Here is a 17,486-nt window from a genome sequence, read left to right as displayed (position 1 = left end):
CAAAACCAAAGGGACATCACGTTAGAGAAAACATGCTGATGATTCACCATACAGAAGAAGCGTCTGCTATTTTTAAAGTACGTCAAAGCACCTGGTTGAAACATGACACACCATGGCAGCAGCACAATATAAATGTTGCTTCATGGCTCTGAACTGTACATTGAAAAATGATTACAATAATACATTTTGTTATGTATATTTTATCACAGTTTTTTAAAAAGACACATCATAAGAGTTTGAGACAGACTGAATCCCCTGCATTGCAAATACACCACAGGCAGTGTACATGTGACAGTCGTATAAATAACGTGTTCCCTGGCCTAAGGCAACTCAGTACAGAGCTGAGGCTGACCTGAGTGGTAAGTCTGGGTGGGCAGAAACGAAAAGAGTCCTGGCTTTTCGTTTTTTGGGAGGGAGAGGGGGCAGGGGTTGTCAAACAAAGTAGGCATCTTCTGAAATTAGTAACAACAAAAACTCACTCCACAGTCCATTTTCTCCAACCTACTAACACCTGATCAGCACAGTCTTAACATTACTAATTTCTAAATTTTTTTTTTTTTTTGAGATGGAGTCTTGCTCTGTCGCCCAGGCTGGAGTGCAGTGGCGCTATCTCGGCTTACTACAAGCTCCGCCTCCTGGGTTCACACCATTCTCCTGCCTCAGCCTCCCGAGTAGCTGGGACTACAGGCGCCCGCCACCACCCGCGGCTAATTTTTTTTGTATTTTTAGTAGAGATGGGGCTTCACCGTGTTAACCAGGATGATCTCGATCTCCTGACCTAGTGATCCTCCTGCCTCACCCTCCCAAAGTGCTGGGATTACAGGCGTGAGCCACCATGCCCAGCCTAAATATTTCAACATAAATGGAACAGTTTCTCACTCCTCAGAAATCACTGCTGGTTTCCTATCAGCCACAAACAGATGGCAGCTCAGAAGAGTCCTGTTCCCATTATGCCAACTTGGCAGGAGGCTCACCTGCTGCCACCTGAAACACCAATCCCTCCCACCTTTACACAGAAGGCTCCCAAACACAACTAAAATCCTACCTGGATGCCCACTGATCAGCATCCTTAAAAGCACAGGGGGGAAGGCTCATTACAACTCCACTAATTAATAAACATAGGGAGGGACCACATCACGTCCTAATATAATTACAAGAATACTGTAGCTTCTCATTGCAGTTCCACTATATGGTTCAGACAGGTTCCCTGCCTGATTACACTGGGATGTAATCCAGTTTTGCTAATACATCCGTATGTATAAGAGTGAGAGCAGATCTTATTATCAAATCTGGAGGAAAACTTTTGGAAATGCTAAAAAGTTCAATTTCAGACATATTAATACATTCTCAAAATTGTATTTACAATAAGACCACCAATCTTGTTTTTATAACTGCTAACAGGTTTCTTGGTTTCTTGGCTGCAACTTTTTTATTTAATTGATCAAAGACTTAGAGAACAACAGGCTGTTCACAAGTTACCCTTAAAGTAGAAAACATGAAAGCTGCCTGTGTGTGTGTACATGTGAGTATACATACCACATATACACACATATCACAGTTTATACATACACACACATACAGAAACACATACACATGGCCGGGCGCGGTGGCTCAAGCCTGTAATCCCAGCACTTTGGGAGGCCGAGGCGGGCGGATCACGAGGTCAGGAGATCGAGACCATCCTGGCTAACACGGTGAAACCCCGTCTCTACTAAAAACACAAAAAAAAGCTAGCCGGGCGCGGTGGCGGGCGCCTGTAGTCCCAGCTACTCGGGAGGCTGAGGCAGGAGAATGGCGTAAACCCGGGAGGCGGAGCTTGCAGTGAGCTGAGATCCGGCCACTGCACTCCAGCCTGGGTGACAGCAAGACTCCGTCTCAAAAAAAAAAAAAAAAAAAAGGCCGGGTGCGGTGGCTCAAGCCTGTAATCCCAGCACTTTGGGAGGCCGAGACGTGTGGATCACAAGGTCAGGAGATCGAGACCATCCTGGCTAACATGGTGAAACCCCGTCTCTACTAATAAATACAAAAAACTAGCCGGGCGATGTGGCGGACGCCTGTAGTCCCAGCTACTCAGGAGGCTGAGGCAGGAGAAGGGTGTGAACCCGGGAGGCGGAGCTTGCAGTGAGCTGAGATCTGGCCACTGCACTCCGGCCTGGGCGACAGAGCGAGACTCCGTCTCAAAAAAAAAAAAAAAAAAGAAACACATACACACATACATGCACTGGCAAAGAAAAAAGAAAACAATCTGGGCTGTTCACTTCATCAGATTCCAAGCAAAGATGCTCTCCTGTGCTTTCTGGACACACCTACTAATCACCAGAGCCTTAACCACTGACTGTTCCTTGCCTGCTCAGCAAATCAAACTCAACTCTGGAATGTTAAGCCAAGGTGTTCTTTAGCAGGAGTAGCTTAAGTAACTAGAGAGTTACTTTAAGTAGTAAGAGTTCACTGCATTCATGCAATAGCCCAGTACTTAAACTAATAAGAGGCTCTGCTCTTGCAATAAAGACCAAAATCCTTAAATGTGGCACACAAGGCCCAGCAAGAAAAGGGATCTCTCCCACCAAGGGCTCTGTATTTCCCCAAGGAAGCCACCTCTGACCTTCTGACTAGATCAATTCTGCCTTTATACCCTGTACTTCTCCTTCATGCAATGAGGAAATGAATGAAAGCTATTGCATCAGTTAGCACATCTTGGGTTGCAAGTAACAGATAATCCTAACTTAAATTGGCATAAACAATAAGAAAATTTATTTCACAGAACAAGTCCAAGGTGAGTGGGTGCCAGGCATGGTGCACCAGGGCTCTGCAGAGTTCTCTCTGCTGTTGGCTTGGCTCAGTCCTCTCCCAGATGTTGGCTTCATGCTCAGACCAGCAGCAAAACAACTGTAACTGTTCCAGGCACCACACCCAAACATGACAACTTTCAGAGGAAGAAAAGGCCACCTTTCCTAGTGTTGTTGCTGTAAGGCTGAGTTTTCCAGAACCTCTGGACAGACCTCCCACTAATCTCATTGACCAGAACTAGGTCTCTGGCTCACCCCTACAGTCATCACGTATGGAGAATGGGACCCATGCGACTAGCTGAAACCAGTCAGGATTTACCCCAGTGCTAGGGATAAGATCACCTTCCCCAGAGTCACACAGAGGACAAGAGGCTCTCTAAACAAAATTCCAATTCTACTTAGAAGGGAAGAAAGAACATTAGACGTGCAATCGACAGAGTCTGCCAGTTATCCATTTGGGGTACACGCTCTGGTCCCCAATAGTGTCTACAACTGCCAAGAGAAAGCCCCACCAGCATCACCTGCAGGGGATCCATAAACATGACAGGACCAATGCAGAGGGGAGGTCACAGGGTGGGAGTGAGGGAGTAAGAGAAGGGACACAGAGTTTTTTTGTTGTTTTTGTTTTGTTTTGTTTCAGAGACAGAGTTTCACTCTGTCACCCAGGCTGGAGTGCAGTGGTGCAATCTCAGCTCACTGCAACTTCCGCCTCCTGGGTTCAAGCGATACTCCTGACTCAGCCTCCTGAGTAGCTGGTACTACAGGCGCCCACCACCACGCCCAGCTAATTTTTGTACTTTTAGTAGAGACAGGGTTTCACCATGTTGGCCAGGCTGGTCTGGAACTCCCGGCCTCAGGTGATCTACCCACCTCAACCTCCCAAAGTGCTGGGATTACAAGCGTGAGCCAGGGCACCTGGCCAGGACACAGAGTTTTTAATCAGGAGATGCAGACTCAAGTCTCAAGACTTCTGCTTAACATCTTATGACTACAGGCAAATCTCAGCCTTAGTTTTCTCACAAAATATGAAAATATGTGCTGACATATTGTGCAAGGTTGCTGTGAAGACCAAATGAAATGGCATATGTGGAAAAATACTTTGTAAACTAGGTGTTAAACATAAGTAAGCAATGATTATTACTTACAATGGAAAAAGTCACAAACCATTGAGAAAAACTCCTTGGAGAAAAGGCCAACACTCTTATCTGATCAAACTGAAGTATGTGTAATCTACTAATGGACATCTACCTTAAAAATGGTGTTTCTGGGGGGCTGGGCGTAGTGGCTCTCGCTTGTAATCCCAGCACTTTCGGAGGCCAAGGCCAGTAGATCACTTGAAGTCAGGAGTTCGAGACCAGCCTGGCCACCATGGCGAAACCCCATCTCTACTAAAAATACAAAAATTAGCCGGGCATGGTGGCACATTCCTGTAATCCCAGCTATTCGGGAGGCTGAGTCATGAGAATCATTTAAACCCAGAAGGCGGAGGTTGCAGTGAGCCAAGATCATGCCTTTGCACTCCAGCCTGGGCCACAGAGCAAGACTCTGTCTCCATCAATTTACTAATGATTTGGTTGGAGGCCAAAACCAGGATTCCCTTCTCCACTCTTTCCTTGACCCCTCCTCCATAGGCATGCATAATAATCAGATTCTCACTGTTTTTCTTTTTTTTTTTTTTGAGACGGAGTCCTGCTCTGTCACCCAGGCTGGAGTACAGTGGGGCGATCTCAGCTCACTGCAACCTCTGCCTCCTGGGTTCAAGCAATTCTCCCTGTCTCAGCCTCCCGAGTAGCTGCGATTACAGGTGTCCACCACCATGCCCAGCTAATAATTTTTCTGTTTTTAGTAGAGGCGGGGTTTCGCCATGTTGGCCAGCCTGGTCTCGAACTCCTGATCTCAGGTGATCCGCCCACCTTGGCCTCCCAAAGTGCTGGGATTAAAGGCATGAGCCACCGTGCCTGGCAGATTCTATCTTCTATATGGAAAGGCAGGGCAGTGGTGTTTTATAGGTCAGAAAATGTTGAGAAAATCAAAAAAAGTGTTTTAGTTAGAAAGAGGGGAGATTATTTGAATGCACAAATAGAAGCTACTACTGGTCACCCATGAGAAAACTCAGGTCATTAACATTAACAGGTGTAAGCTGAGAAGCCACAAGATAATAAATCCAGAGGCATTTAAGGCCTCCCTTCTAATGATAGTTTGACCAGGCAGCGCACCTGACATGAAGCCACCCAACGTGCAGCCTGCTCTGCCTAATTCCCCGCCTGCCCTCTCCATCTCTTAGTTCCATCTGTCTCCACTTACAGCAAGGCAGAGACAGGAGAGCAGGCCACACAGATTTTCAAGCCTATCTGAAGAGTAAGACACGCGTTTTATCCAGGCAACATGTCTTGTCTAGGCAATAAAGTTGGAAGACTGGTCATGCCTCGCACCTAGATCCTGGAGACTGATGTGTAGGAATACGTTATTCCTCACAACTACACAATGAGGGTGACTTTCTCTCCTAGACTTAAAAATCAGCAACAACATATCCTAATTTTCCACTCAGGTCCAGGCAAAAGAAGAACAAGACAGCAGAGTGAGAGCAAAACATCATAGGGAATTAAGATGAACAAATAATGGAAAATAGAAGCAGGGACTGACAATTTGAATGGGATTTCTATGCCCAAGTTTCTTGTGGCCTCACACATACAGAGCAGCACCTCTGCCAACACGTAAGCTTCATGGAGCAGATGTGTCTAATGAGACAATGCCCAAGATTATTTTCCATCTAAATTACCGTATGTGTGTGAAAGGACTCTGAATTGTAAAGCTGTAAAGTTCTATACAAACATGGATAGAAAAACCTACCCCATCTAAATCCAATGTGGTACCCTGGAAAAAGTACATTAGTGAAAAGAACAGGCTGCTCTGCCTACGGAGTGACCGTTCTTTTGTTTCTTTACTTCCTTAATAAACTTGCTTTCATTAAAATAAGGGAAAAAAAAGAAAAAACTGGCAAAATCTGAAAGAAGTCTGGTGTTCAAATAATAATAATGTACCAATGTTAATTTCTTAGTTTTGACAAATGCTCTAGTAGTTATGCAAGATGCTGGCCGGGCGTGGTGGTTCACACCTGTAATCCCAGGACTTTGGGAGGCCAAAGCGGGCAGATCACAAGGTCAAGAGATCGAGACCATCCTAGCCAACATGGTGAAACCTCATCTCTACTGAAAATACAAAAACTAGCTGGGTGTGGTGGTGCACACCTGTAGTCCCAGCTACTTGGGAGGCTGAGACAGGAGAATCACTTGAACTTGAGAATCACCTCTCACTTGAGGCAGAGGTTGCAGCGAGCCGAGACTGCACCACTGCACTCAGCCTGGCAACAGAGCAAGACTCCATCTCAAAAAAAAAAAAAAAAGAAAAAAAGATTAAATGCTAATATTAGAGGAAGCTGAGATAAGGCTATATGGGAACTCTACTATATTTTTACCTTTTCTATAAATTCAAAATTATTCCAAAATAAAAAGCTTATGGCCGGATGCAGTGGCTCACACCTATAATCCCAGCATTTGGGGGGCCGAGGCAGGCAGATCACCTAAGGTCAGGAGTTCGAGACCAGCCTGACCAACATGACAAAACCACATCTCTACTAAAAATACAAAAATTAGCTGGGTGTGATGGTGCATGCCTGCAGGCCCAGTTACTTAGGAGGCGGAGGCAGGAGAATCACTTGAACCCAGGAAGCGAAGGCTGCAGTGAGCTGAGATCATGCCACTGTATTCCAGCCTGGGTGACAGAGCAAGACTCCATCTAAAAACGTAAATAAATAAAAGCTTATTAAAAAAAATTAAAAATACCCAACATCCACTCAAGAAAAAAAAAGAAAAAAAATTCCATGAGAAATAGACTTTCTAAGCAAACCATCAAAGTAGAAACAATAGAAAAAAGGTCGACAGGTTTGACTACATAGAATAAACTTGTACACATCAAAATATGTCGTGAACATAGAGTTACAAGGCAACCAACCATGAAAAATATGTATACACGTAAGAGGTGAAAACAGTAACACAGTAAACTCCATAAACTTAAAAAAACAAAAGGCTACAGGCCTAGATGCTCTATCTGCTACAACTGCTTCACACATTTCAAAACCGTCCAAACTCACATTCAAAATCTCCTTCAACTACATGTTTCGTCCCAACCATCCAATTCCTTGGGTTCTCTGCAGCCTGAGAGTTCTGCTAGAGAAAGCAGGGCTTCAGTGCAGCTAACCTCTGTTTAATCTGACCATTCCTAACCAAAATCTTCTAGAATGTAAAACCTTTCCTCTTTGAGCTCAGTATGTCGAGCTTAGCTACTTGGTACCTACGATAGTGATCTGGTCAAGCCAGAAGTGGGGGTCCTGAGAAAAGACTAAGGAGTGCAAAGACTCCGCACTGTCAAAACTAGACTCAAATTTCAGCACCAGTCAATCAGCACCAGAAGAGGGAAGTGGAAAAGCTTCAATGCAGGTGAGCAGTCATTTCCCACCTGGAGGCCCATTTACCTGGATTTTTAGAAAGACTCACATATCCAAAGAAAAAGCATCTTTTAAAATAAAATACAGTTACCTATAACTCAGCAGTTTACATTAAAGCCAATCTATCTCAGGAATTTTTTTTTTTTTTTTTTTTTTTTGAGACGGAGTCTCGCTCTGCCGCCCAGGCTGGAGTGCAATGGCCAGATCTCAGCTCACTGCAAGCTCCGCCTCCCGGGTTCACGCCATTCTCCTGCCTCAGCCTCCCGAGTAGTTGGGACTACAGGCGCTCGCCACCTCGCCCGGCTAATTTTTTGTATTTTTAGTAGAGACGGGGTTTCACCGTGTTAGCCAGGATGGTCTCGATCTCCTGACCTCGTGATCCGCCCGTCTCGGCCTCCCAAAGTGCTGGGATTACAGGCTTGAGCCACCACGCCCGGCCTAGGAATTTTTTTATTGTCATTTCTGTGTGTTTTTAAATGTATAAGGAGACCAGAGAATTAGAAGAGTGTACTTCTTTCAAATGTCCCTATATATAAAAAAATAGTTTATATTAAGTCTAAGTTAGAATCATGTTAAAAATATTAGTTATGTTACATTAAGAATTAAGAGGCAGAAGGTTATAAATCTCACATGACAATGAAGTTCCACACATGAATACAGAAGCCAAGAAACAAAATATTTTTCACACAGAAGAGTACGACCGTATTAAACCATCAAACTAAAAATTCAGTAGCTGAAGGTATGCATCCCAGCTGATTAACAATCTTCCAACAACATTAGATAAACCCATGCTATAAAATATTAATAGTCTGCTTCTCAAAATAATATTATGTGGTAACAGACAGTACTTAAGGTCAGGTAGACACAAAATGAAGAGAAAGGAATTAACCAGATCTTAACTTCTTGGGGCTCTTTTGTGATCTAATTTGTGAATGAGCCCAGCCTCCCCTGTCTGCCTCCTTCTTGGAACATCTCATCTGGGGTCCACTTTACTACTCAACACCAAAGGAGCGAAACCAATTCTGCTAGTCATTAACAATCTAGTGAAAGGTTTGGTAATAAATAATGAATAACTGATGAAAATTAGAAGGGTGAAGTCATTGGCTTAAACTGACCTCCACAGATCATTGGTATCATTCACCTGATAGTGCTTGCCTTATCTCCCAAGTTTTGGCTGTCTTATATGCATCAGAGTAACAGATCAATTCCCTATTAGTAAAATCACATGCCATTTTTCTTTCTAAACATGAGTGAAGGACAGCCAAGGAGATTCCATTTATATGAGCATCAGTCAGCCAAGGTATTTGTGAAACACTAAGAAAGGGAAGAAAAAATGTGGTATCCCAAGGCTCTCAGAATTAAGAACAATACTCCTAGGCCGGGCGCGGTGGCTCAAGCCTGTAATCCCAGCACTTTGGGAGGCCGAGATGGGCGGATCACGAGGTCAGGAGATCGAGACCATCCTGGCTAACATGGTGAAACCCCGTCTCTACTAAGAAATACAAAAAACTAGCCGGGCGAGGTGGCGGGCGCCTGTAGTCCCAGCTACTCGGGAGGCTGAGGCAGGAGAACGGCGTGAACCCGGAGGCGGAGCTTGCAGTGAGCCGAGATCCGGCCACTGCACTCCAGCCTGGGCTACAGAGCGAGACTCCGTCTCAAAAAAAAAAAAAAAAAAAAAAAAAAAAAAAAAAAAAAAAAAAAAGAACAATACTCCTACCATTTCTGAATCATATGGTCAACCTTGAGACTTCTTTATTTTACAATAAATTTACAGAAAGCTGATTTCAAAGCATCTCATAAACATTATTGCTTCTATGTATCTCTGTAAAGAAAAGCATTCTGGGGCTGGGTATGGTGGCTCACGCCTGTAATCAACCCCAGCACTTTGGGAGGCCAAAGCGGGCGGATCATGAGGTCAAGAGATCGAGACCATCCTGGCCAACATGGTGAAACCCAGTCTCTACTAAAAGTACAAAAATTAGCTGGGTGTGGTGGCAGGTGCCTGTAGTCCCAGCTACTTGGGAGGCTGAGACAAAATCACTTGAACTTGGGGGGCAGAGGTTGCAGTGAGCCGAGATTGTGCCACTGCACTCCAGCCTGGCGACAGAATGAGACTCCGTCTCAAAAAAAAAGAAAAAAGAAAAAAGAAAAGAAACGCATTATGACCAGGCATGGTGGCTCATGTATTTAATCCCAGCACTTTGGGAGGCCGAGGTGGAAGGATCACTTGAGCCACAGAAATCGAGGTGCAGTGAGCTATGACTGTGCCACTGTACTCCAGTCTGGGTGACGAAGCAAGACTCCATCTCAAAAAAAGAAGCAGTTTTAGCCTAAGAGGGACCAAATGATACTTAATATCACAAAAATGCACATAAAATACAATTCTCACTCACTATCATTGACTACATTTTTTTTGGGGGGGGGGGATGGAGTCTCACTCTGTCGCCCAGGCTGGAGTGCAGTGGCGCGATCTCAGCTCACTGCAAGCTCTGCCTCCTGGGTTCACGCCATTCTCCTGTCTCAGCCTCCCAAGAAACTGGGACTACAGGCGCCCGCCACCACGCCCAGCTAATTTTTTGTTTTGTTTTGTATTTTTAGTAGAGACGGGGTTTCATCGTGTCAGCCATGACGGTCTCGATCTCCTGACCTCGTGATCCACCCACCTCGGCCTCCCAAAGTGCTGGGATTACAGGTGTGAGCCATTGCGCCCCGCCCATTGACTACTTTTTATACCATATCACAAAATTTTTCAAGGCATTTTAATTGGTCAAAAACTTTAAATAAACATATTCTGTATAGCAATGTAATTGAGCAGGTTGTTAATGGTCCAGAAAAGTCTGAAAGTGATCATTAAAATTAAAGGTTGATGTAATTAAGACAAAACTGAATGAGAGAGATAATTTGTGGAGTTCCTATCAGCACTTTGCTCTCCACTGATAACACAGACCTGGCTGTCACAGCCATTGAAGTTGTGAGGAGGGAAATGCAAAATTAAACACAAATAGAATGTCATAAATCCAAAAACGTTGGGAACTGATGCATTAGAGTAAGCTACAACAGATAGATTCTGGGCAGCATCCCAATCCTACACTACCTAATTTATTCCCGAGTCCCTCACAGGCAAAGCTGGGTAAAAAGACAAAACACAATGTGTGCCACTTTCATTCTTACTTCTGTCCCAGTATTAAAAATAATTACTAATGGAATAAGATAATAAAATGTGAGCTTTCTTTTATTAAGAGTTATTGTGTATTACCCCCAAGCATTTCAAATATTAGATTATTTATTTCATTATTCAGGCAACAGAAAATTAACTCAAAAAAGTAGTTTTTACATATGAAACATAAGACTCAGTTTCTCATTTCATGGGAAAATATGACAAGAATAAAAATGGAAAAGGCTCAAATTACTCGTAAGGCCTCGAAAAGGTGACCTCAGTGTCAACCGCATTCATCTTACGGATTTCTCCTATGACCCAACCTCTTTTTTCAGACAGGGTCTCACTCTGTCACCCAGCTTTGACCTCCCTGGGCTCAAGTGATCCTCCCACCTAGCTGGGACCACAGGCACATGCCACCACACCTGGCTAATTTTTTAATTATTTGTGGAGATGAAGTAGGTCTACCTATGTTGCCCAGGCTGGTCTCCAACTCCTGGGTTCAAGCAATCCTTCCACCTAAGCCTCCCAACATGCTGGAATTACAGGTGTGAGCCACCATGCCTGAGCAACCCAACCTCTTTAAACCTTTCTCTCAGATACATTAAATCCAAGCATCACTGTTTATGTATTTATTTATTTATTTATTTATTTATTTTGGAGACTAGGTCTCGCTCTGTCACCCAGGCTGGAGTGCAGTGGTGCAATCATGGCTCACTGCAGCCTCGACCTCCCCAGACTCAAGCGATCATCCCACCTCAGGCCTCCGAATAGCGGGGACACAGGTGCACCACCATGCCCGGCTAATTTTTTCATTATCTGTAAAAGACCAGGCCTGGCTCTGTTGTCCAGGCTGGTCTCCAACTCCTGGATTCAAATGATCCTCCCGACTCAGTCTCCCAAAATGCTGGGATTACAGGCATGAGCCACCATGCACGGCCAGGCATCACATTTTAAATTGCATTCTCTAATCTGACTGTTAACATACAGTTAAATTTTCTGATTATTTAACAACTCTGAACAGTAACTCTGCTGAAAATGTCAGCTTTGGCTGATGCGTTTTGTGGGCACAGCATAAGCCTGACTTCTTGTGATGTAGGTCTTGATATTCTAACCACTGGAGCTGAATTTGTGCCTCTGGTTTTGGGGCTAAGAGGGTCATCTGAAGCTTAAGAAACTGATTACGTGTAAAGATAATCCTGTATATTTTCTCAGCCTCTAGTGACATCACTGCTGATCAACTGTTCATGAATATTAAAACTGCGCCAGCACGGGCCAGGCACGGTGGCTCAAGCCTGTAATCCCAGCACTTTGGGAGGCCGAGACGGGTGGATCACGAGGTCAGGAGATCGAGACCAACCTGGTGAACATGGTGAAACCCCGTCTCTACTAAAAAATACAAAAAACTAGCCGGGCGAGGTGGCGGCGCCTGTAGTCCCAGCTACTCGGGAGGCTGAGGCAGGAGAATGGCGTGAACCCGGGAGGCGGAGCTTGCAGTGAGCTGAGATCCGGCCACTGCAACTCCAGCCCGGGAGACAGAGCGAGACTCCGTCTCAAAAAAAAAAAAAAAAAAAAAACAAAAACAAAAAAAAAACTGCGCCAGCACTAACAGCTCAGTGTGTTGTCTGAGAATCTCTGACACTACCATTTTGCCATAGCTGCTGCTAACAATGATGTGCATTTCCCCATGGAGGTAAACACACTCTTAATAGCCAAAGATAGTGGAAAGGCACAATTGCAGGGGAGAATACCATGGTCCTCTAAGAGTTTTCTACACAAAACTCTTGACTTCCCTAACTGGAACTGAAAATTATTCACACACACACAAATCAGAGGTATAACTGACTCAAGAAGTTTAAACTAATCTTCCTTTTGTCCTTGACAAGAAACTAATAAAAGAAACATCCAGTAGGATGAAAAAATTCTGAACCCAGTGACAACAGTCTATTAACATTTAAGTAAAATTCAAACTTGCTGAGCAACAGTTTTGGAAAGCAGATACAAATGAGTCTTCAGAATGTAGTGTCCCAACTAGTAACCAGCTGGATCAATAGTTGAAACATACAAATGAAAGCTATAAGACTTCATAGCTTTCTTTCATAAAAATCTTAAAAAATCTTTCATAAAAATCTTTCATAAACCATGATTGGCCGGGCGCGGTAGCTCACGCCTGTAATCCCAGCACTTTGGGAGGCCGAGACGGGCGGATCACAAGGTCAGGAGATCGAGACCATCCTGGCTAACCCGGTGAAACGTCGTCTCTACTAAAAAATACAAAAAACTAGCCGGGCGAGGTGGCGGGCGCCTGTAGTCCCAGCTACTTGGGAGGCTGAGGCAGGAGAATGGTGTAAACCCGGGAGGCGGAGCTTGCAGTGAGCTGAGATCCGGCCACTGCACTCCAGCCTGGGCGACAGAGTGAGACTCCGTCTCAAAAAAAAACAAAACAAAACAAAAAAAAACCATGATTGACGTAAAGGATCAACTTCTTAGACTTAACCAGACGTTAATAGATCAGACAGTACAGGCACTTTATCCCAGGGGATCTAACATGCCCATTACAAACTGGGATACCTGTTAAAACTACAAAAGGAAGAAACAGTAGAAATAATGGTAATAACATAATACCCTATGTAATGTGTTTCCAAATCCTTTCCCATCCATTACAGTCTAAATTGAATCTTTAATTTTTAAAAAGTGAGAAATCAGTATCTTACATTATAGTGTGTATCTTTTGCAAAGCTCTCTCAAATCCGTTTTGACTCTAATTGTGTTTCTCATTAAAAATAACAGTGAGAAAGATGTTCAAATAAATCTATATCCTCTGCACAGCACCTCTGCACACCTACAGAATAATTTCCTACACTCTATAACCTAGCACACCATTACTGTTGGAGCTTTCCATAAACACTACATCTCAATTCTATTCTTAAAATACTCTTTCTCTCACGTGTGAGTATCCTTGACACCACGTAAGTATAGACACTGTTATTTCTACTTATATTAGAAAAAATATGATTCTAAATTAGCCATATTTAAAAGGAAAAAGGGCATAATTTTTTAAATTCATGAATTCAAAATTTTAATTTTCACCAACTATTTTCTTTTTTTTTTTTTTTTTTTTTTTTTTTTTTGAGACGGAGTCTCGCTGTGTCTCCCAGGCTGGAGTGCAGTGGCGTGATCTCGGCTCACTGCAAGCTCCGCCTCCCGGGTTCATGCCATTCTCCCACCTCAGCCTCCCAAGTAGCTGAGACTACAGGCGCCCGCCACCACGCCCGGCTAGTTTTTTGTATTTTTAGTAGAGACGGGGTTTCACCATGTTAGCCAGGATAACACCAACTATTTTCTATGAAAGCAAGAAACCAAGTAGAGCTGACTCACTGGTATAGATCCTAACATGTTAAAGAGATGGTTAAAGGGAAAAGAAAGCACATATTTATCAGAGTTTGCAGTAATTTTATGGAGATGTGGTGATTAATGTTTCTGAGCAAAGAATGTATTTAATTTTTTTTTTTTTTTTGAGACAGAGTCTCGCTCTGTCGCCTATGCTGGAATGCAGTGGTGCGATCTCAGCTCACTGCCAACTCCACCTCCTGGGTTCACGCCATTCTCCTGCCTCAGCCTCCTGAGTAGCTGGGACTACAGGCACCTGCCACCACGCCCGGCTAATTTTTTGTATTTTTAGTAGAGACGGGCTTTCACCGTGTTAGCCAGGATGGTCTCGATCTCCTGACCTTGTGATCCGCCCGCCTCGGCCTCCCAAAGTGCTGGGATTACAGGCAAGAGCCACCCAGAATGTATATAATTTTAGCTAAATAGGTAGTGAGCATCTATCTCCTTGTCTTCCTGGCATGTCTTCCCCTTTCTTTGGTTAAAATAATCTCAACTCTCCTTGTGAGTCCGTTCACATTCTATATGGTCTTTATGGAAATGTCAATTGAGAGCAGTATACACACACACACACCCCCACACACACACCCCCCCGCAAGGGGTAGGCAAATTACCCAAGGTCAATCATATGCTCAGTCCAGGAAATCTGAATCTTATGACAGGAGAATTAAAGCAGTTGGTGCGGTCTTTGAGACCATGGTGACCTAAACAAACATCTATCAGGTGGTTTCTGAAGCTCCCCTGAGCTCAGCCTTCAAAACCTAGTTGTTCAGCATCTTCTGTGCCTGTATGTTTCTAAGTGCTGTGCCTATGTTTATGGAACCCATCTTTTTCACTCAATAATATATTATGGGTATCTTTCCGGATTGGTTACTATAAACGCATGTCATCACTTTCAACGGCTGCATGCAAGGAAGATAATATAATCTATCTAAATCATTCCTTATCTAAGGTTATTTGCTGTTCTTTACTATGCACACATATCTGTTCTAACATTTCCTATTATTTCTTCAGGATAAATTCCTACTAAATGTGGACTTTCTGGGTAGAAGGCTATGCACACTTTGCATTGTGATATATAACAGCAGCTATCTGGAATGAGTGCATCAATGTTTATTTAGGCTGAGAGGACATACCTCCCTTCATCTGCACCAGCACCGAGAATTACCATCATCCTTATCATTCGCATTCCCCAACAGGAGATGCCCAAATAATAAGATTACCAAGAGAAGGAACAGCAGAAGTCATCATAACGTGATACCGTATATTAAACTTTACCAAATCACTTCAAATCCATAAAGGTCTAAACTGGGTCTAGGCCAGGTGCGGTGGCTCACACCTGTAACCCCAACACTTCAGGAGGCCAAGGCAGGAGGATCCCTTGAGCCCAGGAGTTCAAGACCAGCCTGAGCAACATTGTGAGACTTCATCTCTACAAAAAAAAAAAAAAATTTAATTGGCCAGGTACGGTGATATATGCCTGTAGTCCCAGTTACTCAGGAGGCTAAAGGAGGAGGATTGCTTGAACCTGGGAGGCCATGCTGCAGTAAGCATGATTGCACCACTGCACTCCAGCCTGGGTGACAAAGTGAGACCCTGTCTCCAAAAAAATAAAAAAATTCTGTCTAAATTATATTGCAAACATAATCATTAAAAAATACTGTCTTAGTCTGCTCAGGCTGCCATAAAGCCACAGACTGAGTGGCTTAAACAACAGAAATTTATTTTATGTTTATTTTACGGGTTTTTAAATTATTATTATTTAAATAAAAAATAAACAAATAGAGACAAAGTCTCACTATGTTGCCCAGGCTGGTCTCAAACTCCTGTGCTCAAGTGATCCTCTCACCTCAGCCTCCCAAAGTGCTAGGACTACAGGCATGAGCCACCATGCCCGGCCACAACAGGAATCTATTTCTTGAAGTTCTGGAGGCTAAAAGTCTAAGATCAAGGTACCAGTAAGGTAGGTTTCATTCTGAGGCTTTTTCTCCTGGCTTGTAGGCAGCTGCCATCCTGCTGTGGGCTCACATGGGGAGAGAAAAAGCAAACATTCTGATTGTCTCTTCTTCTAAGGACACTAATCCCATATGAGGACCCCCACACTCATGACTTCATCTAACCTTAATTACCTCCTACAGACCCCACTTCCAAATACCATCATACTGGGACTTAGGACTTCAACATATGAAGGGGGGTGGCGGGGCTCAAACACACAGTCCATAACAAATGGTATCTACTTTTGCTCTGAATTCTATTTATTTAATGACTAGTAAAACTGAACATTTTGTTTATTGCACATTTAATTTTCCTTTTTTTTTTTCTTTTAAAAACGGTCTGCTCTGATTCCATGTCTGAAACAGAAAGTATACAGGATGAACCTGAAACATCTCATCATACCATAAAGCAAGGAAGCTCTGAGATTACTAGAGATACGTCAGAAGGACTCAGGGGCCAACCTAAATAAGCCTCCACTGCCCAAAGAGGGGGCAATTTGAGCATCAAAAGGACAGTAACTGCAATGGACTGAAACACACCACATATGCTAAAATAGGAGTTCATAATGTTATGCGAAAAAATTAAAATTAAAAACCCTCATCCACCACCACCACCAGAGGATGCTAGGGGGCCAAATCATAACTTTCAAAACCGGTAAATCAAGGGAAATAATCAGACACTTTTCACACCCTTTCTATATACTCTATACCTCAAGGTAACCAAATAATTGACAAAGGAGAATTTCTACACACACACACACACACACACAAAAATATATATTTCAGCTAATAACTAAATGATAGGATGTAACCACATTGTAATCCCTCCTGAACTCATGGACCAAGTTAACATTCAAGAATGGTTGCTAATTCACAAAAAGAAAGAAATCAGACTTCCTGATGAAAATAATCCTGCCCTCACAAAAAAATAAAATTGGATTCTTTTGATTAAGGCTCTACAATGAACTACTAATGTATAGGAAACACAAGAAATAAAAGAACATATTTTACATTATAAGGATGCAAAGAGTAAAATTCAGTTTCTTTAATAACAACTTGCAAAGAAAAAAAAAGATAGAGAACCTATAGGTTAAAAGAGATTTTAAACCATCCAATTGCAATGTATGGACCTTATTTGGATCTTAATTCAATCAATCATATATATATAAATATATATGATATGATGTAAACACACAGAAACGTACACGCCCACACACACACACACACAAATATATACTGCAGTCAAGGAGTATTCATTGGATATTTGATGATACTAAGAAAAAAATTTTTAAGGTAAGATAATAGTATTGTAAGTATTTTAAGCGGTCTTTTTCTTTTAGAGACATATACTAAAATATTTACAGACAAAATTATATGACAGCTTGATTTGCTTTAAAATAATCCAAGGGGGTGTGGGTGCGGTGGTTCACGCCTGTAATCCCAGCACTTTGGGAGGCCAAGGCAGGCGGATCATGAGGTCAGGAGATGGAGACCATCCTGGTTAACACGGTGAAACCCCGTCTCTACTGAAAATACAAAAAAAAAAAAAAGAAATTTGTTGGGCGAGGTGGTGGGCGCCTGTAGTTCCAGCTACTTGAGAGGCTGAAGCAGGAGAATGGCGTGAACCCGGGAGGCGGAGCTTGCAGTGAGCTGAGATC

General features: G+C 43.2%; 1 protein-coding gene across 1 annotated transcript in view; it reads right to left on the bottom strand.

Annotated features, from left to right (window-relative positions):
* The window catches only part of TULP4 (TUB like protein 4), a 289,361-nt gene that overhangs the window by 263,095 nt on the left and 8,780 nt on the right, over positions 1-17,486 (bottom strand). The window lies entirely within an intron of this gene.

This window comes from Macaca mulatta, chromosome 4 (assembly GCF_049350105.2).
Source record: "Macaca mulatta isolate MMU2019108-1 chromosome 4, T2T-MMU8v2.0, whole genome shotgun sequence".
Classification (NCBI taxonomy): Eukaryota; Metazoa; Chordata; class Mammalia; order Primates; family Cercopithecidae; genus Macaca; species Macaca mulatta.
Note: the sequence above shows the minus strand (reverse complement) of the source record. Positions and strands in the feature narration are given on the sequence as shown.